This window comes from Ranitomeya variabilis, chromosome 6 (assembly GCF_051348905.1).
Source record: "Ranitomeya variabilis isolate aRanVar5 chromosome 6, aRanVar5.hap1, whole genome shotgun sequence".
NCBI lineage: Eukaryota > Metazoa > Chordata > Amphibia > Anura > Dendrobatidae > Ranitomeya > Ranitomeya variabilis.
Genome location: NC_135237.1, coordinates 316,781,911 through 316,797,891, shown reverse-complemented (window position 1 = coordinate 316,797,891; position 15,981 = coordinate 316,781,911).

Genomic DNA, 15,981 nt, shown 5'->3' with positions numbered 1-15,981 from the left:
GATGACTATTGATAGGATTCATTGCTTCCCCCATCCAGTTTCCATCCTAGCGGATGTAACAACTTTGCTGGCATAACGGCATGGCCTCTCATCTCTCACACTATCTTACCCACTGCCCAGGTCATGTTGTGGTTTCTGTTTCTTGCCAGCTCCATATTCTGTGCCTCTGCTCTCTGTATGCTTCCTGGCTGTGTGCATAGGGGGGCGGCACCTGAACTCTCTGGTTCTTATAGGAATCAGGTGCACCTGTCTAATCTGTTCCTGACCAATTACCAAGAGGCCTCCAGTATTTAGTGCAGCTCCACCCAGTGGACTGGGCCTGTGCAGTGTGTTAACTCAGTTACTGTTTTGCTTCTGAGCTGCCAAGCCTTGCTCTGTGTTTCTCCTTCTCTGGAGGCTTTACTCCTAAGCTTTGCCTTGTTCTTCTTGGTCTGCCCTCCAAGAGGCTGTATATCCTGGTCTCAGTGTCTGTGTCCTTGCTTTGCCTTGTTTTGGTCTGTCCTCCCTCCAGGAGGCAGAATATCCTGGTCCTTGTGTCTTTGTTCTTGTACCTTATCTTGTTCCATTACCTTGTCTGTACTTTGTCCTATATCTGTCTCCTTGTCTGTGGTTTCTTTCCCTGCAGTGCCTCTCTGCTCTGCTCTCGGCTCCGCACTCTGTGAACTTGCTTTGCTCTTGTCTCTGCACTCTGTGCCTTACCAGCTGCCTGCCGCACCAGCTTGACCTCACCATCAGAGGCTCCAGTGAAGACCAAGGCAACTGTCATAGTCACGCCCCTTCCAGGGTAGTCTGGTTTGTGGCACAGTGGGGCCACAAACCCCCCGAGCTCACACCCACCAGTCAGGGCATGATCATGACAGCGGACCTTCCAAGAGACACAATGATGAGGATACATTTCTTCAACACCAAGGGAAAATTACTGAATTTTATTTAAGAAAAGAAACACCTACCCAAACCTTATAGTCATATTAAAATCTTCTCTGAGCTTTCAAAAGACACAATTTTGGCTATAAGGTCAATCTCAGAAATGATTAAAACATTACATCAGCTAGACATCAGCTATAGATGGGGCTTCCCTGCTACACTTTTGATTCTTTATAAAGGTAAGACTATTCCTATCTTCGCATAGGAAGGAGGATTTGACTTCATCTCTAGTATTCAAGAGGGGCTGGTCCCCAAGAACAAGCATTGATAGGTGTAGCATACTTCCTTTTGTTTGGATTAAAATCCTTATTTAATTCATCAAAATATGCTTCTCTGGATCTCTTTTCTACATACTGGTTTCCCAAAAAAAGAAGAGAGCCTTTTAAGAAGGATTTGTGTTTCTTCAGGAGGAGTTCTGGTTGTATAAGTATCTATTTTAAGATTACTGTATTGTTTTATTCTATTGTTATTTTCAATTTCAGGCCATTGTATTTGTCTTGTAAGTCTTGTTATTTGACTCAGATTTCAATACTCTCATGGTATTTAGTTTAGAATGGTTTAGTTAGGATTTAATAATTAACAATGCATTATGGGCACAAAGGTTCTTACATTCAATGTTAAGGGCATCAACAGCCCGAGAAAAAGATTTCTAACATGGAAATAAATTAGAAACAGTAATGTAAATCTGTTTACAGGAAATAAAGTTTTCAAAGAAAAAACACCTTAAATTAACTTTACAAAAATGTCCAAGTATCTAAATGAAAAGAAAAAGGCAGGGGTTATTACACTAATTAAAGATACTATTACTTACTTATTTGTTATCTCAATAATCAATTAAGCACAACTGTGAATATTTATGCACCCAACCAAAAACAAATTACATTTTTAGAGATCCTCATGAAAAAAAATCAGAAAGTCAAGAAAGGGAAACTCCTACTACTCAGTGATTTCAATTTGGTCCCAGATGGAGCTATGGATTCTTCTTCCCCTACCCACTCTTCCTTCCCTACTTTAAATAATTGGTTGCAGAAGCATGAACTCTTTGATGTTTTCAGATGCATGAATTCTTCATCAAGGGAATGTACTCATTTTTCTGAGGTTCACAAGACCTTTTCTGGCATCGATTTGATCTTAATGGATATGTTTTCAATCAAATTTTTTCAACATTTCTATTCAACCTAAAACTTTGTCAGATCACTCAGGTCATCAGTATGAGGCAAATTGATTTGGGGTCCAACTTTACTAGCTAATTTATCTTGGAAATGTAATACCTTTTTACTTCAAATTCCTCAATATAGAAAAGAAATTTAAAAAAAATTACCTATTCGCTTATCAGTTTCAACATTAAGATTTACTCAAAAATAGTTATAGATAGGTTAAAAAGTATTCTTCCTATTATCATTAATAACGACCAATTAGGATTTATCTATGGCCGCCAAACTTCAGATGGCACAAGAAGCTCCCTAAACATCATAAAATGTATGAATTCGTCAAGGCTCCCTTACTTACTCGTTTCTCTCGATGCAGACAAAGCCTTTGATAGAATCAACTGTGAATATCTTAAAACTACTTTTCTTAAATTGGTTTTAATTATATCACTTTTTCTTTACAATTATGGCTTAATGCTCATATCCCAGTGCCAAAATGTATGCTAATAATCATTTTTCAAACCCTATTTCTATTACCTATGGAACAAGGCAAGGCTGTCCTTTATCTCCCATCCTATTTGCCTTAGCAATGGAACCATTGGCTGAAAAGATAAGGATGAATCCTTATGTAAAAGGACTACAATAAACACCAAAAAAGAAATAACCATTCCCAAAATGGGTTAAAAAAACATTTTTATTAAACAATTTCATAAATACATAATAATAATCATATACTGTAAATAATCCAATAGATATAACACAAAAGGGAATCCATAAAAACAGGAACAGGAATAGAAGTGGGACACCGGGAAGGTGCATGTGCCATAAGTATAATAAGGGTCACCCTTGGTTGAAGCTCTCACAGCGAAACGTGCATCGGATGTGGTGGGCACCTGGATACCTATATTTTGAGGTAAATATGCACTGATTTATTTGACTCTTTGTCATGTATTACTTGTGTTTTGACAGCATCTATAGGACCTTTGGTCTGAATCATGTGACATTGTGTTTCACTTGTGTCTCTGCTATCTAAAGGGATACCTTGGGGTATCTTGTTTTAATTTTTTGTTCTATTATACTTATGGTACATGCACCTTATTTATAACTATATTGACATTTGATATATATAGACACACTATATCCCTTTGGAAGCAGATAATTTATATCAGTATTGTGGTGTTGTTTGCATACTGCTTTGCCATTTCCAGGTGCCCCACTTTTATTCCTGTTCCTGTTTCTATGGATTCCCTTTTGTATTATATATTGGATTATGTATATGATTATTATTATGTACATATGAAATTGTTTAATAAAAATGTATTTTTAACCCATTTTGGGAATGGTTATTTCCTTTTTGGTGTTTATTGTAGTTCTTTTCTTCCTTCCCTGTTTTTTTTTTGACATTTGGATAGAAGGTTTCTATTGGTGTTATATACTTATGTAAAAGGAGTTAATACTCCTAATCACCAATTTGAAATTTGTTTATTTGTTCATGATTAGTGTTGAGCGATACTTTCCGATATCGGAAAGTATCGGTATCGGAAAGTATCGGCCGATACCGTCAAAATATCGGATCCAATCCGATACCGATACCCGATCCCAATGCAAGTCAATGGGACGAAAATATCGGAATTAAAATAAACCCTTTATAAACTTGTAGGTTCATTCTACATGAAGGAAAACAACTAAGAATAATGTAGGATGTATTGGGGGACGTGGCGGAGATATTAAAGGGACAGAGGTTTAGCCCAATGTAATAGAATAGCAGGATTTTTAATTTTTTTTTATGAAGTTCGGCGTTAGAAAGAATTTGACTATGTTATTTTTTTTTTTTTTTATGTCAGATATTGATGTTTCACTACTTCCACGCCCTTCACCTTCTTTTTTACTTCTCCCACGCTTTCTTCTTAATTATCCTCATCATCAGCTTCTTTGACATCAACTTCTTCACCTTATTCATCTTCTTCTTCATCTTCTACCTATTATTTTTTGGGTTACATTGTTCATATTCTTTTTATTTTACTATTATCTTCATCATATTCAACTTCTTCATCATATTCTTATTTGTGACAGGCATTCCCGTAGTTGTTATCTATAAAAGTTTGAAGATTACACCTTCCGTTCTGCCTGTCACAAACCAGTTACATTTGTCCGCGTTCAGTTTGGCCTGCAGCATCAGGCTTTATCCAGGGGCACCACGAGGAGGAACGGACTCACCCCCATACACTGCTTAGTCTTCTTCTGCTTATAATTTACATAATATTTTTTTGCTCTGATATTTTGTGTTATGCTTAATGTCCTTCTGCTCTTTGTTCTGCAGCCTCTTGTTCTTCTGCTTCTCGGTCTTCCAGGTCGTCGTCGTCTCCAGGGTCGTCGTCTCCGGGGTCGTCGTCATCGGGGTGGTCTCCGGGGTCGTCGTCATCGGGGTGGTCTTCAGGGTCATCGTCTCCAGGGTCGTCGTCATCACGGTGGTTGTCGTCTCTGGTGTCGTCGTCATCTTAGGGGTGTTCTTCCGGGTCATCGTGTTTAGTCTCTTGAACTTGGAAATGTAGCAGAAGGTACAAGAAGGCTGAGAAAATGCCGAGAACCAGCTGATGGAACTGGAACTCGGATGGCTACCCGAAGGTCCAAGAGCCAATGGAACTACCGAGGACCAGCTGACGTTACTGGAACCCGGTTACTAAGCAGGAGGTACCCGTGCCTGAAAGCACTACCAAGGACCACCTGACGTTGGTGGAACTCGGATACCCAGAGGGAGGCACCTAAGCCAAAGGCTCTGCCCGGAACCAGCTGACGGTACTGGAACCAGGATGGGGAGCAGAAGGTACAAGAGCAAAAGACACTGCCGAGAACCAGCTGACGGTGCTGGAACCCGGATGGGTAGCCGAAGGTCCAAGAGCCAATGGAACTACCGAGGACCAGCTGACGTTACTGGAACCCGGTTACTAAGCAGGAGGTACCCGTGCCTGAAAGCACTACCAAGGACCACCTGACGTTGGTGGAACTCGGATACCCAGAGGGAGGCACCTAAGCCAAAGGCTCTGCCCGGAACCAGCTGACGGTACTGGAACCAGGATGGGGAGCAGAAGGTACAAGAGCAAAAGACACTGCCGAGAACCAGCTGACGGTGCTGGAACCCGGATGGGTAGCCGAAGGTCCAAGAGCCAATGGAACTACCGAGGACCAGCTGACGTTACTGGAACCCGGTTACTAAGCAGGAGGTACCCGTGCCTGAAAGCACTACCAAGGACCACCTGACGTTGGTGGAACTCGGATACCCAGAGGGAGGCACCTAAGCCAAAGGCTCTGCCCGGAACCAGCTGACGGTACTGGAACCAGGATGTGGAGCAGAAGGTACAAGAGCAAGTGTCTGCGTGGCTTTTGCAGGACACGTTGCCGGCTGCACAGCAGGGGAACAGCTGGCGGTGCTGGACCCCACTGACACATTGGCGAGGTGTTTGGCTCTGTGCAGCCAGCACTTCCGGACAGCAACGAGCGGTGTTGTAGCCCGGGCTCTGCAGGGGGAGCAGAGTGTAGGCCGAAGCCTACTTGAACCAATTTCAAAGGTAACCTTTAACCCCCCCTCAGGGGTTAGAAAGTAGAAGAGCCACAGCTTATGCAGCAGTAGTGCTGCACAAGTCAAAGGTTGCTCTTTTAATTTCGCTCCTTGCACACGCTGAATGAAACACGTATAACATTTAGCCCTTTATACAGTCAAACTGTGTTGGAGGCGCGAGTTCCCTTTGTAATGAGACGCAGCACAGATGTCAAGAATCCCACCTTGGTGCTGGGTGCAGCCTCCTGAGCGTTGTTATTTGCTGTACAGGAGTCTGCGCTGTCGTGTTATCCCCTGGCCTAGCGCTGTTAGCGCTGCCCATCTTCTGACCTCATTTAATGTTGGCCGGTGCGGTTCGCGATGCCCATGAATCACAGCCCCGCAGTGTATTGACATAGTTTAAACACTGCGGGGCTGGGATTCATGGCCTGGCGCAGTACATATGTTCGCCTCTCGCTTGGGTTCTTACACCCGCTTCAGACTATGTGGCGTCAGCTGATCCCTTATCGCATGCCACGGCCATGAAGCCGCACAGTCCGAAGAAGGCGGAAGGAGAGGAGGGACAGGCGAACTGATGCACTGATCCTGCCCATCAATCACACCCTCGCAGTCCCAATAAATAAGACACCGAGGGGCGTTGTGTGGGTCAGGGCGGCCGCAGAGGCGCAGGCAGCCAAACAATGATGCCAGAAGACGGGCAGCGCTACCAAGGGGGTTGCAGCGTGTCATTACAAAGGAAAGTCACACCACCGGGACGGTTAAATGGTCACACAGAGGACACATTGCAGACGTGTTTTCAGTTCCACATGTGCGAGGAGAATACGTTTCTGAGCCACCTTGCACACATGCAGCATTACCGCTGTACAAGGTGGCTGGATAACGTAAAAACGCCTGGGGGAGGGGGGACAGGTTCCCTTCAATTTCAGTTCTTGTGTCTGCGTGGCTTTTGCAGGACACGTTGCCGGCTGCACAGCAGGGGAACAGCTGGCGGTGCTGGACCCCACTGACACATTGGCTGGTGTTTTTCTCTGTGCAGCTAGCACATCTGGGCAAAAACTGGCGGTGTGTTAGAGCCCAGGGACAGCAGGAGGAGGAGCAGGAGGAGGAGGAGCAGGGGGAGGGGAGTGTAGGCCGAAGCCTGCACAGGCGGCAGCTTTGGGTGTGTTGTGTCTGCGTGGCTTTTGCAGGACACGTTGCCGGCTACACAGCAGGGGAACAGCTGGCGGTGCTGGACCCCACTGACACATTGGCGAGGTGTTTGGCTCTGTGCAGCCAGCACTTCCGGACAGCAACTAGCGTTGTTGGAGCCCGGGCTCTGCAGGTGGAGCAGAGTGTAGGCCGAAGCCTAATTGAACCGATTTCAAAAGTCACCTTTAACCCCCCCTCAGGGGTTACAAAGTAGAAGAGCCACAGCTTATGCAGCAGCAGTGCTGCGCAAGTCAAAGGTTGCTCTTGTAATTTTTCTCCTTGCACACGCTGAATGGAACACGTATAACATTTAGCCCTTTATACAGTCAAACTGTGTAATGGAGGCGAGAGTTCCCTTTGTAATGAGACGCAGCACAGGTGTCAAGAATCCCACCTTGGTGCTGGGTGCAGCCTCCCGAGCGTTGTTATTTGCTGTACAGGAGTCTGCGCTGTCGTGTTATCCCCTGGCCTAGCGCTGTTAGCGCTGCCCATCTTCTGACCTCATTTAATGTTGGCCGGTGCGGTTCGCGATGCCCATGAATCACAGCCCCGCAGTGTATTGACATAGTTTAAACACTGCGGGGCTGGGATTCATGGCCTGGCGCAGTACATATGTTCGCCTCTCGCTTGGGTTCTTACACCCGCTTCAGACTATGTGGCGTCAGCTGATCCCTTATCGCATGCCACGGCCATGAAGCCGCACAGTCCGAAGAAGGCGGAAGGAGAGGAGGGACAGGCGAACTGATGCACTGATCCTGCCCATCAATCACACCCTCGCAGTCCCAATAAATAAGACACCGAGGGGCGTTGTGTGGGTCAGGGCGGCCGCAGAGGCGCAGGCAGCCAAACAATGATGCCAGAAGACGGGCAGCGCTACCAAGGGGGTTGCAGCGTGTCATTACAAAGGAAAGTCACACCACCGGGACGGTTAAATGGTCACACAGAGGACACATTGCAGACGTGTTTTCAGTTCCACATGTGCGAGGAGAATACGTTTCTGAGCCACCTTGCACACATGCAGCATTACCGCTGTACAAGGTGGCTGGATAACGTAAAAACGCCTGGGGGAGGGGGGACAGGTTCCCTTCAATTTCAGTTCTTGTGTCTGCGTGGCTTTTGCAGGACACGTTGCCGGCTGCACAGCAGGGGAACAGCTGGCGGTGCTGGACCCCACTGACACATTGGCTGGTGTTTTTCTCTGTGCAGCTAGCACATCTGGGCAAAAACTGGCGGTGTGTTAGAGCCCAGGGACAGCAGGAGGAGGAGCAGGAGGAGGAGGAGCAGGGGGAGGGGAGTGTAGGCCGAAGCCTGCACAGGCGGCAGCTTTGGGTGTGTTGTGTCTGCGTGGCTTTTGCAGGACACGTTGCCGGCTACACAGCAGGGGAACAGCTGGCGGTGCTGGACCCCACTGACACATTGGCGAGGTGTTTGGCTCTGTGCAGCCAGCACTTCCGGACAGCAACTAGCGTTGTTGGAGCCCGGGCTCTGCAGGTGGAGCAGAGTGTAGGCCGAAGCCTAATTGAACCGATTTCAAAAGTCACCTTTAACCCCCCCTCAGGGGTTACAAAGTAGAAGAGCCACAGCTTATGCAGCAGCAGTGCTGCGCAAGTCAAAGGTTGCTCTTGTAATTTTTCTCCTTGCACACGCTGAATGGAACACGTATAACATTTAGCCCTTTATACAGTCAAACTGTGTAATGGAGGCGAGAGTTCCCTTTGTAATGAGACGCAGCACAGGTGTCAAGAATCCCACCTTGGTGCTGGGTGCAGCCTCCCGAGCGTTGTTATTTGCTGTACAGGAGTCTGCGCTGTCGTGTTATCCCCTGGCCTAGCGCTGTTAGCGCTGCCCATCTTCTGACCTCATTTAATGTTGGCCGGTGCGGTTCGCGATGCCCATGAATCACAGCCCCGCAGTGTATTGACATAGTTTAAACACTGCGGGGCTGGGATTCATGGCCTGGCGCAGTACATATGTTCGCCTCTCGCTTGGGTTCTTACACCCGCTTCAGACTATGTGGCGTCAGCTGATCCCTTATCGCATGCCACGGCCATGAAGCCGCACAGTCCGAAGAAGGCGGAAGGAGAGGAGGGACAGGCGAACTGATGCACTGATCCTGCCCATCAATCACACCCTCGCAGTCCCAATAAATAAGACACCGAGGGGCGTTGTGTGGGTCAGGGCGGCCGCAGAGGCGCAGGCAGCCAAACAATGATGCCAGAAGACGGGCAGCGCTACCAAGGGGGTTGCAGCGTGTCATTACAAAGGAAAGTCACACCACCGGGACGGTTAAATGGTCACACAGAGGACACATTGCAGACGTGTTTTCAGTTCCACATGTGCGAGGAGAATACGTTTCTGAGCCACCTTGCACACATGCAGCATTACCGCTGTACAAGGTGGCTGGATAACGTAAAAACGCCTGGGGGAGGGGGGACAGGTTCCCTTCAATTTCAGTTCTTGTGTCTGCGTGGCTTTTGCAGGACACGTTGCCGGCTGCACAGCAGGGGAACAGCTGGCGGTGCTGGACCCCACTGACACATTGGCTGGTGTTTTTCTCTGTGCAGCTAGCACATCTGGGCAAAAACTGGCGGTGTGTTAGAGCCCAGGGACAGCAGGAGGAGGAGCAGGAGGAGGAGGAGCAGGGGGAGGGGAGTGTAGGCCGAAGCCTGCACAGGCGGCAGCTTTGGGTGTGTTGTGTCTGCGTGGCTTTTGCAGGACACGTTGCCGGCTACACAGCAGGGGAACAGCTGGCGGTGCTGGACCCCACTGACACATTGGTGAGGTGTTTGGCTCTGTGCAGCCAGCACTTCCGGACAGCAACTAGCGTTGTTGGAGCCCGGGCTCTGCAGGTGGAGCAGAGTGTAGGCCGAAGCCTAATTGAACCGATTTCAAAAGTCACCTTTAACCCCCCCTCAGGGGTTACAAAGTAGAAGAGCCACAGCTTATGCAGCAGCAGTGCTGCGCAAGTCAAAGGTTGCTCTTGTAATTTTTCTCCTTGCACACGCTGAATGGAACACGTATAACATTTAGCCCTTTATACAGTCAAACTGTGTAATGGAGGCGAGAGTTCCCTTTGTAATGAGACGCAGCACAGGTGTCAAGAATCCCACCTTGGTGCTGGGTGCAGCCTCCCGAGCGTTGTTATTTGCTGTACAGGAGTCTGCGCTGTCGTGTTATCCCCTGGCCTAGCGCTGTTAGCGCTGCCCATCTTCTGACCTCATTTAATGTTGGCCGGTGCGGTTCGCGATGCCCATGAATCACAGCCCCGCAGTGTATTGACATAGTTTAAACACTGCGGGGCTGGGATTCATGGCCTGGCGCAGTACATATGTTCACCTCTCGCTTGGGTTCTTACACCCGCTTCAGACTATGTGGCGTCAGCTGATCCCTTATCGCATGCCACGGCCATGAAGCCGCACAGTCCGAAGAAGGCGGAAGGAGAGGAGGGACAGGCGAACTGATGCACTGATCCTGCCCATCAATCACACCCTCGCAGTCCCAATAAATAAGACACCGAGGGGCGTTGTGTGGGTCAGGGCGGCCGCAGAGGCGCAGGCAGCCAAACAATGATGCCAGAAGACGGGCAGCGCTACCAAGGGGGTTGCAGCGTGTCATTACAAAGGAAAGTCACACCACCGGGACGGTTAAATGGTCACACAGAGGACACATTGCAGACGTGTTTTCAGTTCCACATGTGCGAGGAGAATACGTTTCTGAGCCACCTTGCACACATGCAGCATTACCGCTGTACAAGGTGGCTGGATAACGTAAAAACGCCTGGGGGAGGGGGGACAGGTTCCCTTCAATTTCAGTTCTTGTGTCTGCGTGGCTTTTGCAGGACACGTTGCCGGCTGCACAGCAGGGGAACAGCTGGCGGTGCTGGACCCCACTGACACATTGGTGTTGTGAATTTGGATTCTGGGCTCCCCCGGTGGCCGCTTGTGGAATTGGACTTGTCATCCTCTTTCCTGTTTCACCTGGTTCCATCAGTAGTGGGTGTCGCTATTTAAGCTCATTTCTCTGGTGGTTTCTTGCCGGTCAACAATGTTATCTGATGCCTCTCAGTGCTTGTTCCTGCTTCTAGACAACTACTAGATAAGTTGGACTTTTGTCCATGTTTCGTTTTGCCTATTTGTTCCAGTTCACAGCTGAAGTTTTGTTACTGTGTCTGGAAAGCTCTCGTTGATCAGGGATTGCTACTCTGGCGTTATGAGTTAATGCCAGAGTTTAAGGTAATCTCTGGATGGTGTTTTGTTAGTGTTTTTCTGCTGACCATGAAAGTATACTATCTGTCTTCTGCTATCTAGTAAGCGGACCTCAAATTTGCTAAGACTATTTTCCTGCTGCGTTTGTTGTTTCATCTGAACTCACCGTCATTATATGTGGGGGGCTACTGTCTTCTTTGGAATATTTCTCTAGAGGTGAGCCAGGTCTTATATTTCCCTCTGCTAGCTATTTAGGTCTTAGGCCAGAGCTGGGCATCTAGCGATAAATAGGAAATGCTACCTGGCTATTTCTAGTTGCGCGGCAGGCTTAGTTCATGGTCAGTATAGTTCCATCTTCCGAGAGCTTGTCCCTCTATAGGCTTGCTATGATCTCTGCCTGCAGAGATCATGACAGTTTGACCGGCCACTAAAGTGTTAAAGACCCAGGTTGAGAAAGGAGAGTTATAAGAAGTCTGCTGGAATTTTTTTTTTTTTTTTTTTTTTTTCCTCCAGTTTGCCTTGCTGCAGTCTTTTTTCTCTCTCTCCTCCTAATCTCTGTATGACTCTGTGTGCACCTGACAATAATGGATCTTCAGAGTGTAACTGCGGGTTTGAATAATCTCATCACGAAAGTACAAAATTTACAAGATTTTGTGGTACATGCTCCGGTATCTGAGCCGAGAATTCCTTTGCCGGAGTTCTTCACAGGGAATAGAGCTAGCTTCCAGAATTTCCGAAATAATTGTAAGCTTTATTTGTCCCTGAAGTCTCGTTCAGCTGGAGACCCTGCTCAGCAGGTTAGGATTGTGATTTCCTTGCTCAGGGGTGACCCTCAAGATTGGGCCTTCTCATTGCCAGCAGGGGATCCTGCGTTGCGCGATGTGGATGCGTTTTTTCTGGCCTTGGGCTTGCTTTATGAGGAACCTCATTTGGAACTTCAGGCAGAAAAAACTTTGATGGCACTATCTCAGGGGCAAGACGAAGCTGAAGTTTACTGCCAAAAATTCCGTAAATGGTCTGTGCTTACTCAGTGGAATGAGTGCGCCTTGGCGGCAACTTTCAGAGAAGGTCTCTCTGATGCCGTTAAGGATGTTATGGTGGGGTTCCCTGTGCCTGCAGGTCTGAATGAGTCCATGACAATGGCTATTCAGATTGATAGGCGTCTGCGGGAGCGCAAACCGGTGCACCATCTGGCGGTGTCTATGGAAAAGACGCCAGAAAGTATGCAGTGTGATAGAATTCTGTCCAGGAGCGAGCGACAGAATTTTAGACGGAAGAATGGATTGTGCTTCTATTGTGGGGATTCTACTCATGTTATATCAGCATGCTCTAGGCGTACAAAGAAGCTTGATAAGTCTGTTTCCATTGGCACCATTCAGTCTAAGTTTATTTTGTCTGTAACCCTGATTTGCTCTTTGTCATCCATTGCCACGGACGCCTATGTTGACTCTGGCGCCGCTCTGAGTCTTATGGATTGGTCCTTTGCCAATCGTTGTGGTTTTGATTTAGAGCCTTTGGAGACTCTTATTCCTCTGAAGGGGATTGACTCCACCCCATTGGCTAATAATAAACCACAATACTGGACACAAGTAACCATGCGTATCAATCCGGATCACCAGGAGATTATTCGTTTCCTGGTGCTGTATAATTTACATGACGATTTGGTACTGGGATTGCCATGGTTGCAGTCTCACAATCCAGTCTTGGACTGGAGAGCAATGTCTGTGTTGAGCTGGGGATGTAAGGGTATTCATGGGGACTTACCTTTGGTTTCTATTTCGTCGTCCATTCCCTCTGAAGTCCCTGAGTTCCTCTCTGATTATCAAGACGTCTTTGACGAACCCAAGCTTGGGTCGTTACCTCCGCACCGTGAGTGCGATTGTGCCATAGATTTGATACCGGGTTGCAAATATCCAAAGGGTCGTTTGTTTAATCTGTCTGTGCCGGAACATGCTGCTATGCGGGAATATATAAAGGAGTCTTTGGAAAAGGGACATATTCGTCCATCTTCTTCTCCCTTGGGAGCTGGGTTTTTCTTTGTCTCAAAAAAGGACGGCTCTTTGAGACCATGTATTGATTATCGGCTTCTGAATAAGATCACTGTTAAGTATCAATACCCATTGCCATTGCTTACTGATTTGTTTGCTCGTATAGAGGGTGCTAAGTGGTTCTCTAAAATTGATCTTCGTGGGGCGTATAATTTGGTGCGGATCAGGCAGGGGGATGAGTGGAAGACCGCATTTAATACGCCCGAGGGCCACTTTGAGTACTTGGTCATGCCTTTTGGTCTTTCTAATGCCCCTTCAGTTTTCCAGTCTTTTATGCATGATATTTTCCGCGATTTTCTGGATAAATTTATGATAATATATCTGGATGATATTCTGATTTTTTCTGATGACTGGGACTCTCATGTCCAGCAGGTCAGGAGAGTTTTTCAGGTTCTGCGGTCTAATTCTTTATGTGTGAAGGGGTCTAAGTGCGTTTTTGGGGTCCAGAAAATTTCCTTTTTGGGGTATATTTTTTCTCCCTCTTCCATTGAGATGGATCCCGTCAAGGTGCAAGCTATTTGTGACTGGACTCAGCCCTCCTCTCTTAAGGGTCTTCAGAGATTTTTGGGCTTTGCCAACTTTTACCGCCGATTTATTGCTGGTTTTTCGGATGTCGTTAAACCACTGACTGATTTGACCAGACAAGGCGCTGATGTTGCTAATTGGTCCCCTCATGCTGTAGAGGCCTTTCAGGAGCTTAAGCACCGTTTTGCCTCTGCCCCTGTGTTGCGTCAGCCTGATGTGAATCTGCCTTTTCAGGTTGAGGTTGACGCTTCGGAGATCGGAGCTGGGGCAGTGTTGTCGCAGAAAGGTTCCGACTGCTCCGTCATTAGGCCTTGTGCCTTCTTTTCTCGCAAATTTTCGCCCGCAGAGCGGAATTATGATGTTGGGAATCGGGAGCTTTTGGCCATGAAGTGGGCGTTTGAGGAGTGGCGCCATTGGCTAGAGGGGGCTAAGCATCAGGTGGTGGTATTGACTGACCACAAAAATTTGATTTATCTTGAGACTGCCAGGCGCCTGAATCCTAGACAGGCGCGCTGGTCTTTATTTTTTTCTCGCTTTAATTTTGTGGTGTCATACCTACCGGGTTCTAAGAATGTTAAGGCAGATGCCCTTTCTAGGAGTTTTGACCCGGACTCTCCTGGTAATTCTGAACCCACAGGTATCCTTAGGGAGGGAGTAATTTTGTCGGCCGTTTCTCCTGATCTGCGGCGGTCCTTGCAAGAGTTTCAGGCGGATAGACCGGATCGTTGTCCGCCTGATAGACTGTTTGTTCCGGATGATTGGACCAGTAGAGTCATCTCTGAGGTACATTCTTCTGCATTGGCAGGTCATCCCGGAATTTTTGGTACCAGGGATTTGGTGGCAAGATCCTTCTGGTGGCCTTCCCTGTCACGAGATGTGCGAGTCTTTGTGCAGTCATGTGACATTTGTGCTCGGGCCAAGTCTTGTAGTTCTCGGGCTAGCGGACTGCTGTTGCCCTTGCCTATTCCTAAGAGGCCTTGGACACACATCTCGATGGATTTTATTTCAGATCTGCCTGTTTCCCAGAAGATGTCTGTCATCTGGGTGGTCTGTGACCGTTTCTCTAAAATGGTCCATTTGGTTCCTCTGCCCAAGTTGCCTTCTTCTTCTGAGTTGGTTCCTCTGTTTTTTCAGAATGTTGTCCGATTGCACGGTATTCCTGAGAATATTGTTTCTGACAGAGGTACCCAATTTGTGTCTAGATTTTGGCGGGCATTCTGTGCTAGGATGGGCATAGATTTGTCTTTTTCATCTGCTTTTCACCCTCAGACTAATGGCCAGACCGAGCGGACTAATCAGACCCTGGAGACATATCTGAGGTGTTTTGTCTCTGCTGACCAGGATGATTGGGTTGCTTTTTTGCCATTGGCAGAGTTCGCCCTCAATAATCGGGCCAGCTCTTCCACCTTGGTGTCCCCGTTTTTCTGTAATTCGGGGTTTCACCCTCGATTTTCCTCCGGTCAGGTGGAATCCTCGGATTGTCCTGGAGTGGATGCGGTGGTGGAGAGATTGCATCACATCTGGGGGCAGGTTATGGACAATTTGAAGTTGTCCCAGGAGAAGACTCAGCGTTTTGCCAACCGTCATCGTCGTGTTGGTTCTCGGCTTTGTGTTGGAGATTTGGTGTGGTTGTCTTCTCGTTTTGTCCCTATGAGGGTCTCTTCTCCTAAGTTTAAACCTCGGTTCATCGGCCCTTATAGAATATTGGAGATTCTTAATCCTGTTTCTTTCCGTTTGGACCTCCCTGCGTCCTTTTCCATTCATAACGTTTTTCATCGGTCGTTATTGCGCAGGTATGAGGTACCTGTTGTACCTTCAGTTGAGCCTCCTGCTCCGGTGTTGGTTGAGGGTGAGTTGGAGTACGTTGTGGAGAAAATTTTGGACTCTCGTGTTTCCAGACGGAGACTCCAGTATCTGGTCAACTGGAAGGGTTACGGCCAGGAGGATAATTCTTGGGTCAATGCATCTGATGTTCATGCTTCTGATCTTGTTCGTGCCTTCCATAGGGCTCATCCTGGTCGCCCTGGTGGATCTGGTGAGGGTTCGGTGCCCCCTCCTTGAGGGGGGGGTACTGTTGTGAATTTGGATTCTGGGCTCCCCCGGTGGCCGCTTGTGGAATTGGACTTGTCATCCTCTTTCCTGTTTCACCTGGTTCCATCAGTAGTGGGTGTCGCTATTTAAGCTCATTTCTCTGGTGGTTTCTTGCCGGTCAACAATGTTATCTGATGCCTCTCAGTGCTTGTTCCTGCTTCTAGACAACTACTAGATAAGTTGGACTTTTGTCCATGTTTCGTTTTGCCTATTTGTTCCAGTTCACAGCTGAAGTTTTGTTACTGTGTCTGGAAAGCTCTCGTTGATCAGGGATTGCTACTCTGGCGTTATGAGTT